Here is a 15,861-nt window from a genome sequence, read left to right on the forward strand (position 1 = left end):
CTGAATGTGCAGCACACGGAGTTCTCTGCCATCCAGTGGCCACCAAAGCACAGATCCATATTGGAGAAAAAAACAAAGACACGCTGACTTTAAGGTCTGAAAGGTATTATTTTATTAGTTTCCTTCACAGATATGAATGCTTTTACAGGAATCGTGGTGATACAAAATAAAGTAAATTAGTTTCTAAATATCTCAGACTTTCAGACTAGAGACTTAGGCAAATGGCTAATATTATTTTAAACTGGCCCAGCTTTTCACATGCATTTACACAGCCTGAGCAAAGCCCACCCTGTTGTTGTTGAAGTCGAAGGCAGTGTAGAACTGCTGCATGAAGACCTCACCCAGGATCCAGGTGCCAGATGCAAACCCTGTTCTGCACCCAGAGGCAGACTGAGGAGAGAGGACAGAGCGCATGACTGAAGGCAGCAGAGCAGCTTAATCACCTTAGGTTATATAAATACTGGAACATATAAATAAATCTGCAGAGGCTACTTTTTAAAGTTTTTTATTGACGAAAATCTGGTACCACTTTCTAATATTGCATCCATAAAGGATTTCCATATTGCAACTAATGCATTTTGAAGGATGTACTTTGTAGTGCTATTGAACTGTATTGTATTATACAGTTATTAAGAATACCCTCATTGATGCAAATGGTGTGGACAAAATAATAAAAACACCTGGCAGTATAACAGAATAGAAAACTGAACATTATAACCATATAAATAAAGTCCATTTTATTTCTATGGTTATAACCTTTTAGCTAAAAATTTTTTTTTTTTTACCTTTATTTATTCAGGGAAGGTTCACTGAGAGGAAGCCTCTCTTTTGCAGGAACAATCTCACCTTTATATATGTAGTTTCTGGAACAGTTCATGCCTGGATATAATAGCTATACCACATGTTTAAGTTTGCCTGTATTTGTTTAGCTTGAAATCTCTGTTTAGCTGTATGCTTGTGTCTTATTCATCCTGTAAATTGGTTCTCTACACTTTTTTTTACGCATATTGAGATCTACTGAGAACTGGAGAACCTTTGTCTGGTGTTTAACAGGCTTTGTCTAAGACCATTTCCTCTACCATGTACTTCTGGAAACGAGCTGCAGAACATCCATACCATAACCCATTTATCGTTCATGCCAATAATAAAGGGTTATGGATTTATCACCTTATAAATAGCCATCAAGTCTTGAGTTGAGTATATGAACGGCTTGGTAATAGACAGATTTGTATTGCAGATGCCCTGCAGTGTTCGTCCTGATTAAATAAAGATCTAAAAAGACAAGGCAAGTTATACTGGTGGAGGATATACATTGCTAAAAAGAATTTCTCAAAACCTGGCAACCTAAAAGTTGTACATATCAATGAATTATTAATACTCTATAAAGCAAACATTGCTCTAATAATGGCTTAAATTATTCATGGCTTAATAAATGATTTATAAACACTGATGAAGTCACTAACTATTAACTCTTTAAGTATCATACATCACTTTGTGCTTAAAACACAAACCTTTATGACGTAGGCTGATGGAGAGAGAGCGAAGCTGTAGCCGTTTATGTTGAACACAATGTATGGCAAGAGATCTGCGTTACTGCAGCTCACAGCAGCCTGAGAGACAGATAAACAAAATGTTAAACCCAGAACAGGTCACTAAACATATTGAATATTATACAAAACATTCAAAACACTTACATCACCATACTGATCTGAGAAGGCTCCCAACCAACCGTTGATGTTGTTAATATCTTTGCTAGGGCCGATGATGAAAGAAGTACCAGAATCCACTGATGCTGCACAACTCCCTGAGCATGCAACAGTGTTCCCATTGATGGTGATGCTGCAACATAAAGGAAGTATCGATAAAAATGCATCTGTTACATATATCAGAGGTAAGAAGAAGACCTCCAAATAATGTCAATTGTGAAGTGGCTATACTGTGTTTAAAAAAAAACAAAAAAAACATGGACATTTAAACATGAAAAGGCAAACTACCTTTGTATTTGGATGTTCCAAAAGTTAGTGGCCTGATACAGGGGGATCCACTACATGCTTCCAGTGTAATATGAGGAATCAGTTCCTCCCAGAATGAACACACTGCCCTCTATAGACCTGGAGGCACAGATTTTGTTTGTAATAAGGTGAGAGCACTGCACCATTCATAAAAACACCATCTTGCACATGAGAAAGATTTTCGGCATCATGTTTCTGTTCGTGACTCAAATAAGACCTCACCTGCTCAGGTACATGGAGAACATGTTCTGTGGGATTTTGCCCTGGTTCCACATGTTATTAAATATAGGTGTGCCTCCTTCATGTGACAAGCCAGGGAAGGCCAGACCAAGAATCCCATCCCAGGGTACAAAACCCAGGAAAGCTTCCTCTGTTACAGTGAGGCCGAATAGCTGGTGCTCCACGTAGAGATTGCTTATCTGATAGCCAAAATGTAACATTAGCTTTCATGCTTTTTAGGGAAGTGCAAATACAGAACAGATCAGATACGGCATGGTACATACATTGTGTATGTCAGCAGCATTGGTGGAAGAAGTACTCGGATCTTTTACTTAAGTAGTAAAACACCGATATATTAATGTAAAAACGGTAACCAAAATGTACTTAAAGTATCAAAACTAAAAGTACTTGATCTGCAAATTATATGTTTTTGTTATAAATCAATGCAGAAGTATCAGTCGATTTAGAGCTAGTTTAACTACTTTATTTAATTTCCAGTGGGTCCTAACCTAAGGGTCGCCCCCCCAAAAGGGTCACAAGATATAACTGAGGGGTCGTGAGATGATTGACGGGGTAGGAAAGTAATGGTTCATTTTTTGGGAGGTTTAGAGCCACTCATAACAACTCATAGACGTCTGAAATGTGACAAGGGGGCCCCAACTAGACACTGCTTTTTCATAAGGGGTTACAAGCCAAAAAGGTTTAATCATAAAAAATATGTTGTATTACATAAGCTTATCTGGTTTGTTTCATGTAAAATGTTAATTATAAATGTAACTAATTGTAGCTTTCAAATACACGTTGTGCAGCAAAAAGTACAATGTTTCACTCTGCAATTTTAGTAAAGATACAGTGGGGCAAAAAAGTATTTAGTCAGCCACCAGTTCTGCAAGTTCTTCCACTTAAAAAGATGAGAGAGGCCTGTAATTTTCATTATAGGTACACTTCAACTATGAGAGACAAAATGAGAAAAAAATCCAGAAAATCACATTTTTAATGAATTTATTTGCAAATGATGGTGGAAAATAAGTATTTGGTCAATAACAAAAGTTAATCTCAATACTTTGTTATATACCCTTTGTTGGCAATGACAGAGGTCAAACGTTTTCTGTAAGTCTTCACAAGGTTTTCACACACTGTTGCTGGTATTTTGGCCCATTCCTCCATGCAAATCAGATGTTTTGGGGCTGTCGCTGGGCAACACGGACTTTCAACTCCCTCCAAAGATTTTCTATGGGGTTGAGATCTGGAGACTGGCTAGGCCACTCCAGGACCTTGAAATGCTTCTTACGAAGCCACTCCTTTGTTGCCCGGGCGGTGTGTTTGGGATCATTGTCATGCTGAAAGACCCAGCCACGTTTCATCTTCAATGCCCTTGCTGATGGAAGGAGGTTTTCACTCAAAATCTCACGATACATGGCCCCATTCATTTTTTCCTTTACATAGATCAGTCATCCTGGTCCTTTTGCAGAAAAACAGCCCCAAAGCATGATGTTTCCACCCCCATGCTTCACAGTAGGTATGGTGTTCTTTGGATGCAACTTAGCATTCTTTCCCCTAAAAACACGACGAGTTGAGTTTTTACCAAAAAGTTCTATTTTGGTTTCATCTGACCATATGACATTCTCCCAATCCTCTTCTGGATCATCCAAATGCTCTCTAGCAAACTCCAGACGGGCCTGGACATGTACTGGCTTAAGCAGGGGGACACATCTGGCACTGCAGCATTTGAGTCCCTGGCGGCGTAGTGTGTTACTGATGGTAGCCTTTGTTACTTTGGTCCCAGCTCTCTGCAGGTCATTCACTAGGTCCCCCCGTGTGGTTCTGGGATTTTTGCTCACCGTTCTTGTGATCATTTTGACCCCACGAGGTGAGATCTTGCGTGGAGCCCCGGATCGAGGGAGATTATTAGTGGTCTTGTATGTCTTCCATTTTCTTATAATTGTTCCCACAGTTGATTTCTTCACACCAAGCTGCTTACCTATTGCAGATTCAGTCTTCCCAGCCTGGTGCAGGTCTACAATTTAGTTTCTGGTGTCCTTTGACAGCTCTTTGGTCTTGGCCATAGTGGAGTTTGGAGTGTGACTGTTTGAGGTTGTGGACAGGTGTCTTTTATACTGATAACAAGTTCAAACAGGTGCCATTAATACAGGTAACGAGTGGACAGAGGAGCCTCTTAAAGAAGAAGTTACAGGTCTGTGAGAGCCAGAAATCTTGCTTGTTTGTAGGTGACCAAATACTTATTTTCCTGACGAATTTGCAAATAAATTCATAAATAATCCTACAATGGGATTTTCTGGATTTTTTTTTTCTCATTTTGTCTCTCATAGTTGAAGTGTACCTATTATGAAAATTACAGGCCTCTCTCATCTTTTTAAGTGGGAGAACTTGCACAATTGGTGGCTGACTAAATACTTTTTTGCCCCACTGTATTTAGTTACATTCCACCACTGGCAGTGGTCCCGTTGTGATTGGGAGGTCGTCGGTTCAATCCCCAGACCGTCAGGATAAAATCTGGGTGGGGAAAGTGAAAGAGCAGCGCTTGTCCCTTCCTCATTACCACCACTGAGGTGCCCTTGAGCAAGGCCCTTAACCCCAACCGCTCCAGTGGAGCTGCTCAGCAGCCAGCAGATCAGACTGTGGTTGTACTGGGCAGCTTCCAGATATGAATGTGTAACTGTGTGAATGTAACAGGTCGTCGCTGCAAATGAGAATTTGTTCTCAATCTCAATTTGTTCTTACCTGGATAAACAAAGGTTAAATAATAAAAAATAGCCAGCAGAAAAGTGAATGTTTAATCCTCACCTTTATGAGATCATATCCAGTACTCCCTGCTGCATATCCACTGCCATATGAGACGGAGAAAGTCTTTGTGCCAGCCTGAAAAGTGGAGGATGCTGAGCTGTTGAACTTCACATGTTTGTCTAGTGACAGAGAGAGAGAGAGAGAAACTGGTGAAAGACAGTACATTTCATTACTTTTTTTTCGGTTTACAAAAAGGCATCTCAAAGTACTAAGAATATGCACATAGTGTCAATTCAGCAATATAGTAAGAATTAGGGCTGCAAATAACAATTCTTTTCATTATTGATTAATTGTTTTGTGTACAGAATTCTTCCAAAGTATTAAAAATGCTCATAATTTCCCAGAGCCCAAGGTGACATATTTAAAATTACTTGTTTTTCAATATTACTATATTATATTATAGTAATAATATAGTATAATATTACAAAACCAGAAGATATTCAGTTTACTATCATATATCACAAAAAAACTGAAATCCTCACATTTGAGAGAAGAACCAGCAAATGTTTAGCATTTTTGGTTGAAAAATGACTGAAACAATAAATCAATTGGTGGCCTGTAACAGAATCATCACTATGTAAAATTATTCTGACCATGTACCTTTATTATTATACTCACCACAAGCAGAGCTGGTGCAGCTGATGGAGGGAACCCACAGGTCAGAGGAGCCGGTGTCAAAGAGAACTTTAAAGAACTGAGGTGGAGTCCCAATGCCAATCTCGCCATAGTATGTTGTCTTTGCCCAAAATAAGATTATTTACTCAGTTTATGTAGTTCATGATTGCACAGGGCAGATATACAGAGGTTACACGCTACTTACATCTGGGTCAAAGGTCATGGGCACCACACTCTGCTCATTCCTGGGGAGAAACTTTGCTGCTGGCTTGTATGAAAACTTCCTCCTGTAGTCTTCGAACAGGCCTCTCTCCTCCAGCTGCTGCCTGGCTGACTTCCCTCTCATCAGGGGAATCCTGAGCAGGCAGTTTGATAGTTATCTGGAAGCATACTCACAAACATTTTTTTTTAAAAATATGTCAGACCTCATAACTTATCCTAAAAAGGAGTTTCAGTCTGGGAGTGATCTAGGGAAGTGGAACAGGAAAATAAACTACAGTGTTCTGAGCTACAAAAGGTAAAGGGCTTGTCTCAGAGAGGGGCTGATCATAAATGGCTGGATTTTCGTACCTAACACTTTTATCCAAAGCTTTTTACTATTTGCCTCTCATTCACACACTGACGGCAGTGATACCAGGGTGTGGGTGTGGGTGCTATTAATACAGTCACTAGGGTGGTGGATTTTCTACTGTTTAAGAGTATTACATGTCTATTTGCGTAAATGGTGTTTCCATTCTCTGATTAAGAAAATCTGAAACTCTTAAACCTTCATAGGCCATTTTGGGCCCTAAACTCTTTTCTTCATAGAGGTGAAAGCACAATATGAATAATAATTAATTTCTGAAATGGTTTTGCCATGTAATTTTACCTCGTCTTAAATTCCTGACAACACTTAACAGGATTTCATTATTTTAAATATATTTTCAAACATTGTTTTACATAAATCTTCACGAGCATCATCACTCTATTCTAAATTTCTCCGAATTTCGTCACTAACTCTTTGAAATGTTACAGCTATTGACACGGTCAACAACACTCTCAGTGACCGCACACTCAAAAACAAAAAATATGTTGACCAGCATATTTTCATTTTATCATAGGTGAATGTTTGTTGTATATCTTACCCGAGAATTCCCTGCGAGACAGCCAAGAAGGCCAGAAACACAAAGGTGGACTTCATTATTTCTAAAACCCAATAAAGATCTCACAGAAGTGCAGGTGGTGTTTTTATATAGAGGTCAAAACTAGTCTCAACTCCTTTTTACAGTAACACTTAGAGGAGCTCAACTGATAAGAAACCACTTCACAGAGTCAAATGAGTGAATTCAGATAAAGGAAACAATAGGCACAGAGTATGTTTTTCCTAATGTGCTTTAATCTAATGTCAATCAACTACGTGTTAAGAATATGTGAGTTTACTCAGTTCTTTAATCAAAGTAAACTTGGACCAGATATCAGCATCAAAGGCAACACACCCAAATAAAGTGTTAATATGTTGTTGGATAGAAATTGCTAAATAATGAGTTTCACGTTTTCTATTGACTGTTTGTTAATAATGTATCCAAATGTACTGAATAATGAAAAGAATGCCTTAAGCCTCAAACCACAAAAAACATTTCAAATAAACAGGTGACTAATAATCCCAATAAGCGTGTACTGTATATGCCATTTTTGTCTATATAAAGTTTAGATACGTTTAGATACATACTGTAAAATGTTATAGATGAAAATGTCTATTGTATATTTACAGGCCTGTTCTACACATCACTGATGAAAACAAACCTTCTACAGCTTTATTAAACTATGTGATGTTTAATCATCTGGTGTTAGTCTGTGTGATAAAAGACAGATCAATGCATTTTAAATGATTAAGGGGTTGTCTAGTTCTGTGTTCTAGTTTTATGCGGTGGGGAAATGGATTTTATTGGAGCAGATTTCTAATACAGTGCAGATATAACTGATTGAACAAAAAAAAAGGTTTCCCTGTGTCAGGCATAACATTTACTTTAGCAGACAATTAGGGATTGAAAAGTGCTCCTTTCATTTGATCTGGTCAACTAAAAGAAATCTGCAGTTTCATTGCAGCACCTTCTCCCACACTCACACGTATGTACGTTTTATAAGTGATGAAGGACCGGTGAGGTTTGACCTTTCCCAGACGGCAGTCTGAATGCGTTTCTGTTGACTTTTCTCATCTACTGCGTGTCCTTACAGAAAGGAAATGTTAAGTATTATTTAATACAGCAACTTTAAAGATACCTCTGCACCAAATAATAGTGTGCAGTCACATTGAAGGGTGTTTTTTTTTTTAAGTATTAATGGCTTTTAAAAGCTAAAGAGTAAATGCCTGTAGACCAAATGTTATTGATATTAGTGAGAAAGAAGTTTAATATCTCATAAAATTCCTCACCCGTCAACCATAAACCAACTGGACAAGCTTATCGCATTACTTATAAAAAAAATATATATATAAATAAACCAAGACTGATACTGTATCATTTTTCCCTCTAGGCATGTCTTCTGTCCGTGTGCTATGGCAGTTTATCATCGCACCATCCAACTCTGCCCTCTAGAGGACTGAGAGTCTAAAGACCAGAACAGACCACTCGTGGAAAAAAAAAAGACAAAACGTCAGAAAGTGTTGAGAATAGCTGCTTTTATTCAAACACAGATAGAATGCAACTTACATTATCAATATAAAATACTAAAAGGTGCATAGTTTAAAACAAATTTAAACTGTACTCACCGAGGCAGCTTCTCATCTGATGAATTCCTTGAATGTGCAACAGCTTTTCAGTGTGCACTCATAACGTCAGAGTTCACTGAAGCTGTGTACAGTAGAGCTCATTCAGTCACACTGCAGGTAAATAGGAGTCTTTTAAAGAGGACACAGAAGGGCTTTCTTCCTTTCCTGCCTCCATACTGAGGTGACAACCTGAAATACTCAACATTTTTAATTTAAAATAATTAAATAACAAAATAAAAATTGTTTAGGCACGGTTTAGTCCAAACACACACACATTTTTAGAGGATTTTCTGAAACACTTGTTTTAAACTCGTTTAGTTCATTGACAGTTTCTGTCAGAGTCACAGGCAGCGTTCTTTTCCCAAACACAGGAAAGGAACAAGAAAGTCTGAACTAAGAACAGTGAAGTAGGCGCTGACTGTGTTGCAAACACCTCAAACAGCTAACAGGTATTAGATTAAGTAAGACCTCAATAACTTTCATGGTTCAGTCAGCCAGTCATTGATTAACTAACTAACTAACTAACTAACTAACCTTTAGTGCCCTGATTTCCCAGTTATCTCACCTCGACTCAGGTGTTAGCTCTCCAGCTTCTAGTTTTTAGCTTCAGCCAAGGAAACATTCCAATTTGGAAACTTTCATGGGAATTCATGGAAATTATGGGAATTTGGATGGGATGTAGTCCTTGGGCTCAAATGCAGTACTGTCTACAATCAGCTTCAATCTGCTGTAGAATGTTGGACTCTAGAAATGATCTGTGCAGTGGGTGTGGCCTCAATAGCCCTGCAGTAGGCTAAGTAGTAGCCCAAACCATTGACCTTTAGCTTAACATATGAAGGTAGCTAGCATGCTGCCTTTGATTTACTATGGTTATATGCGTGCTAAGCTAACCATCAGCGCTGTCTATTGTTTCCAGCCTATCAAGAACAAGTGGGCTATACAATTAACACACATAGGTTAATAGCAATGGGTTATGTATTATGTGATTTTAAGTCGTCTAAACCTTTTTAGCCCCGAAAGCTTAAATATTATGTCTTAATAATGAATTGCCGTATTTGAAATAGCTTACTTAAACTATCAATTTAAAGAAAGCTAGATGGGTTGGATGATTTAAAAACAGATTGACGAATAATAATTTGAGAAAAATTCCCTTAACCACCTTCTTTTTCTTCCTGTTTGCTAATGCAGTTTTACCATGTTTTTAATATAAAGTCATATTATTGTATACTTAACATTATTTTGCAGTAGCTAATGTTTCAGTAATTCAAGCAGAAACTATTTGGCCTTTTGTGTTTACACGTTTTCTTTTGTTGCTACTTATTTACAATCAGCTATGACCAGTGGCGAAAGGTAACTACATTTACATTTATCAGACAGCAACTACTATACAAAACATATGATTGCCTGACAAAATGTACTTTTGCTGAGATTACTTAAGGACTCACTTGTACAGCTGCCTTTGTTGTTGAGATTTACAGTAGTTGCTGCACAAATTGCTGGTGTATTTGTGACCGACACTGTAAAATGTATTTGTAATTTCACAAATAGAAGTGTCAAAACCATGACAAAATATACCAAAGAAGGATGAATCTGCAAAAAGCAACAGTAGTCCTACTGTAAGTAGACCCTCACCAGCACTGACTGACAGGATATTTTCTTAACAAACTAAGACCTCGAAAATGTTGTTTCTTCGGTAAATTGTCTGACTGTCTTAACAAAAGCTGTGCATTGGTTTGATATTTACGACAAGGACATTACATTTTAAGTCATTTTGATGATCTCTTCACCCTCCAACCAGCTTTTAAACAGGGCCTAGTGTGTTTGTGGTAGTCCTACACATTTTAATACGTACCCAAGTCAGCAGTTTGGGCCATCTTGATACTTCACCTGTGAGACAGGAGCAGGTCCAGCCAGGGGGAGACTCAAACCTTTTTACAGCTCCAGGAAACCTTGAATCCCAGCCGTGGCACCGTGTGGACACATGAAGCTGCTCAGGTCCCTTTAGTTTGGAGATGAAGCTGCGATGAGCAGGAACAGCACTGTCTTGATGATATACATCCTGACTCAATGATAGCAGGATACTCTTCACTTTGCTTTCATATGCAGTTAAAACAAAGTGTGTAAATCAGATCAACATATCAACTAAAGATTATGATTCCCTGCACAGGACTTTGGCAATCTTTTCTCTTCTGTTGCGTTTCCTTTCCATTTTAAGGCAAATAAAGCAGATGCTGTGTCACTGTCTCAACCTCTTCTCCGACACAGGATGAGACACGTTCGAAGTCTGGCCCTAGCACAGAGATCTTCTTCAAAACTCCGATGCTAGAACAATAAGCAACTACACAAATGAACTCTGCTCCTTTCTTGAGCTGCTGCAGACGCTGAAACAATACTCTGTGCTGCTGGAGCCAGATGAGAGGAAGACCGGGGGCCTGCCGTGCTTCCGCCGAGAGGCTGTCAGATGTACGCGACCCCGGTGATTTTGGCAAAACTTGGCGAGTGACAAACCAGATGGTTCTCAGCCACACCTCCAGATAAACAGGCCAGAGGCAACTGAGGAATAAGCCACATATCTGAAGAGACAGTGACTCTAGATTTGCCTTCGCGGACGGACTGAAAAAAAGTATTCTAGTATGGCCAAATTTCAATTTGAATGAAGCTCTTCACAAAGAGGTCATTCAACAAATGACGATCAACAAAATGAAAACACAGAACCGAGAGGCTGAGCTCCCACTGATTCTCACACTTCCTCTCCTGTCTGTTGTGAAGGCTCCTGCTGTCAAAGTGATAAAGCCTTTAGAGTTTGAAAGACAATTCCAAGTACAGAAAAGGTCACAAAAGCTGTCTTCCGAAGCACTTGTGTTTCCCACGAAAGAGTAAATTTATTTAGACAAAATCTATCAAGTGCATGTTGCACTTTGACAGTTAGGTATACTTCTTAGGCCCATGAGTACTGATGTATTCCATTTCTCTCTCCAGATATCCTGAGTACACAGCACAAATCATCTCTTTTTTTTCCATTTGAAACACAGTACTCAAACCAAAGCATGAAAAACAATCATTAACAGTCCCTTCAGAGGAAGGCATGTAAGGCCACTGGAGATTAGCCTTCTCTCCTCTTTCATTCATTCAGAAGTCCACTGATAGTATAGCAATATTTTCTACTGTCATTGTACATGGCATACATAGAGCTCTTAATTTATAGGTCACATCATCATCTTTTGTAATTAGTGGATTATAACATAAGAAAAGTGACTAATTTTATCAACCAATTACTGTTTGATATGATGCCAGTAAAAGTACAATATAAAAGGGGTGGGCACAAAAGCAGCTGTGTATAATATAATGCCACTCAAAACAGACTTATAATTCCTTTCAACAGCTTTCAGTTTTGTTGAGACACTCCATGGTAATAATATTTAGAGCTGAAATCACAGTACCAGTCCAAAGTTTGGACACACTTTCCCCATTCACTTAGGAAAGTGTGTCCAAACTTTTGACTTGTATAAAACAAGTGATAGATAATTAAACTGCAACAATTTTGATAATTGGTTAATCAATCAATTATATATTATATCTTTTGGTTTTGGACCGTTGGTAGGACCATACAAAGCTTTTTAAAGACAAAAAGAAAAAAAAAACATCATTTATGATGTTTTATAGACCACATAATTAATCATGAAAATAAGCATTAGTTCCAGCCCTAAATATTAGCCTATAACATAATGCAGTTCAATACTACACTTTGAGATGAGAAATAGAGAGCTTAAAAGCTGCTTTTCTAACATAATTTCAACAAACACTGAACATAACTAGCTTTATAAAGGCAGTGTTCTTTGCACAGCTATTGTATTGAACTGTATTATAATGTACAGATGATTGCTGCTTGTGTCCATCCCTACATGCATCTACCAGTGCTCAGTCAAAATTGTGAAAAACAGACAGGAAAAACTGTATTCATTTCACCTTGTAATGTCACATAAACCTCCACAGGTGGCTCTGAAAGGAGCCTTGATATTTATGTAATCTATTGTACTATAACCCTATATGTCCTTAAGTGCCCTTTAACACAAATTATTTCCATAATATTCTTTAGCTTTAAGCAGGACTGGCCAAAACTGACAAAAATAGAAATATCTGTTATAAAGAAACTTTGAATCCAAATGTTTACTTGGTCAGCAAAAAGTAATACAGATGCACATCTGGAATATGCCTATTAATGAGCAATGGGTAAAGCTTTAGAGCAAATAGATATATTTCCTAAATCATATGTACATGTTTCTTTCATAGGCTGGCTGTACAAACATTATAGCACTACAAATGTGTTGACACTGGCCAGTTAAATATATGCCGAGTACAGATAAAATGAAAGCAAAATACTGTTTTGGATCTTAAACTCTTTTCGTTGTTATATGCAGTCATTGTATGAAATTATATAAAAGAATTGTGTTCTTTATAAATGAGATAAGGCAACATATAGTATTGATTCACAGAACTGTAGCTTGCTCTGAATTAGGCTACTTTAAGCAGAGTACCCTTTAAGTCATTTACATGTATCTGACAACTAAATAGCAGAAAGCAGCGAGTCACCTGTATTATTATTAATCAATCAATTTATCAACATGTATTCAATTCAATGTGACTTTCATTTCTATAAACTTAAAATCGGACCACAATCATTTGTTATTCTGTTTTGCTATCATTACTTCTTCTCCCTGTTTTTGCAACACACAGTTTAACAGTTCATGAGTGTGAAAAGAAACATTTTGATTTATTTTTTTTTTATGACGCTCCTCTGATAATAACCATCACCATGTAGTCGTCCTCTGATTTGGCAAAGGCTTTGGCAGAGGCATCCACAAACTGCTGTGAGAACTCACATGGGGGGAAAGCGTGAAGGACTCCTCCGTGGTCCTTGTCACGGCTGCCCCTGACAGAGAGGCTGATGATGCCGGCCGCCTCCTTCTGCTTCAGGTAGGACACCAGGTTCTTCAGTGGTCTCTCGGCCGAGCTGCTGGCGTCCTGGATCCCTCCATCTTCAGATTTCCCGGGCACGGCCAGGAGGATGGCGTATCCGCTGGAGCCGGCGGCCTTGATGCGACGAGAAACTTCATCCAGCTTGGGCTGTTCCAGGCGCAGGCGCTGGCTGATCTTCAGCTGGGACACTTGACCCCCTGCGGAGCCCTGCAACAACAGACTGGTAGCCACTGCCATGTCCCCTTCCAGTAGGTGCAGTGATGTGGGAAAGCTGCTATTCTTCAGCAGGAGGACGCCCTGCCAGACCTGACTCAGCTTCTGTCCTCCAGCTGCCGGCTTAGACTGCTGGCCAGACTTGAAGGAGGAGGAAAGAGGTTCTAGGCGATCCTCCTTCCTCGCTGGGCTCTTCGACGGGTCACTGGTTTTGCGTTTGCGGTCCTTCTCAGAGTCTGGCGCAGCCGGGCTAAGTGTTTTTCTTCTCTTGTCTCCAAAGACAGTGTTCTGGCGCTCTCTAACAGGGGAGGTTCTGCCAGAGCGAGGCAGGCGTTCAGGGTCACTGCAGCGTCCCCCATCTCCAGGGCTGCGCTCTAATGAGCCACCATGACGACGCAGACCAAAGTCAGTGTTGTCAGGTGAATGATCCAGCCGGCCGCCATCATCCAAATGTCTTCTTTTGCGGCTTAGATCTCGGCCTTGTAGCTCACGCTCATGCTCTATTGACCAGGTCTCATGGGAACGTCTGTCCAGACGATCTATGGGATCAAAGCCTGCTCCTTGCATCCTGTCATGGAGACCCATGCCAGACCATTCAGCACTGGAGTACAGATCCCTGTCTCTGAAGCGAGAAAGAAGTGGAGGAGACCTCTCCCTCACTCTCACTGAGTCAGTAAGGCGGTGGGCAAAGGGCTCAGGAACAAAGTCATAGTGTGGCAGGGGGAGGGGGAGCTGCACATACTGCTGTTGCTGCTGGTAGCGGTGCTCCGTCTCTGCAAAGTCCACCCGGAGTCTTCGGTCAGGGCCACCGAGAGGGAAGCCTCTCATATGAGTACATGCAGCCTGAGCAGCATCCAAACTTTCATACTGGATGTAAGCCCACACCTCACCTTTCCTGTAGTCTATAGTCCTGATGGTGCCAAAGCGGTCAAACTCCTTGGCTAGTGCAGCGAGTGGAACCCAGGGTCCAAGGCCCCCCACCCACAGCCTGGTCGAGGGTGTGGGTTTACCATAGCCGATTTTAACGGTGTTGTGGCCCACCACTTTCCCTGACATCGCTACTTTGGCACGGTGAGCCATGTCAAGATTCTCAAACTTGATGAATCCATAGTTGTTGTTCTGGCCTCTCACTGCCCGCTTTATGTCCACCTCTGTTATCACCCCAAACCTGTCAAACGCCCTCCTCAGGTCGCTCTCTGTCACACTGACGTCCAGATTGCCTAGAAACAAAGTCCGGTTTGCCCTCTGGTCATCCTCAGGGGTCATTAGGTCCTCATCACGGAAAACAGCACAGTCAGGGACGAACGGGGGTCTATTCCTGGCATCATACACAGAAAAATCTCTTGTCTCTCGGTCTCTTTCCAGATCTCTTATGTGAGGTGTTGTTGGAGGAGGAGGGGGGAGACGGCCAAGAGCCAGTTGCTGTAACCGGTAGCCTCTGTACCCCATACCAGTGGGAGACAGAGGCCTCTGAGAGTGGAGATGCCTGTGTCCTGGGGAGAAACTGTCTTTTGAAACAGGGGAGCGGCTTCTGCGTCTGTTCGTGTAAACTGTCTCTATTTTCAGAGGCCGGTCGTACAGCACCAGCTTGCCGCGGGCGTGTTTGGCCGAACGGGCGTCTTCAGGCCTCCTAAAGTTCACATACGCCACCCTGTCGTCGTTTTCTCGGCTAATTTTAACACTCACGTCACCAAATCTCTTAAACTCGTGAAACAGTCCGTCTTCTATCTCCTCGTCGTTCAGCTGGTTGCCCAGTTCACTTATTTTGAGAGTCTTGTACTCATTTTCTGGGGTTGACGAAGGCCGCAGGTCGCTGCGTGAACCGGACCTGGATGTTTCCGCGTCGACGTCAGCGCCGCTATACGGCTTGTTCCCCGGAACGATCCCGTAGTCGTAGCCGCTGCTAGTCCGACTGGATGAATTATGTCCGTCTAAATCCCTCATGTCTCTTTTCTCACTGTGTACACTTCTCCTGGATGAAGCGCCGCTATGAGCAGAGCCGTTGTTGCCGGCAGCAGTCGACAGGGCTCCGATCTTCTTGCTGCCCGGGTGGCTTCCTCCTCGGTCTCTGCTTTCATCTGGCGCGCGGGAGCGTTTCTTTACCGGAGACCGCTCTTTCCCTTTCATTTCCAAATTCTGATATCTGCAGTCTACACTACTCTCTTTCAATTTACTCTCTGCCACTGAAATAGACTTTAACTCTCTTAACTTATACGCGGTTTCGACTACACTCTTAAGCGAGCAACATAACCGCCATGTTGGACTACTACTTGC

General features: G+C 40.7%; 2 pseudogenes across 1 annotated transcript; both read right to left on the reverse strand.

Moving 5' to 3' along the window:
- Positions 1–165: 165 nt before the first annotated feature.
- Positions 166–6,831, reverse strand: LOC144516238 (pepsin A-like; annotated as a pseudogene). The gene is made up of 9 exons (XR_013501824.1): positions 6,776–6,831; positions 5,857–6,007; positions 5,655–5,772; positions 5,037–5,155; positions 2,235–2,431; positions 1,995–2,111; positions 1,695–1,839; positions 1,512–1,610; positions 166–390 (listed from the first exon to the last, which is right to left on the reverse strand). The product of XR_013501824.1 is annotated as a pepsin A-like (transcript).
- Positions 6,832–12,077: 5,246 nt separating this feature from the next.
- On the reverse strand, positions 12,078–15,861 carry LOC144516848 (RNA-binding protein 15 pseudogene; annotated as a pseudogene).

Source organism: Sander vitreus, chromosome 4 (assembly GCF_031162955.1).
Source record: "Sander vitreus isolate 19-12246 chromosome 4, sanVit1, whole genome shotgun sequence".
In the NCBI taxonomy this organism is placed as follows: Eukaryota; Metazoa; Chordata; class Actinopteri; order Perciformes; family Percidae; genus Sander; species Sander vitreus.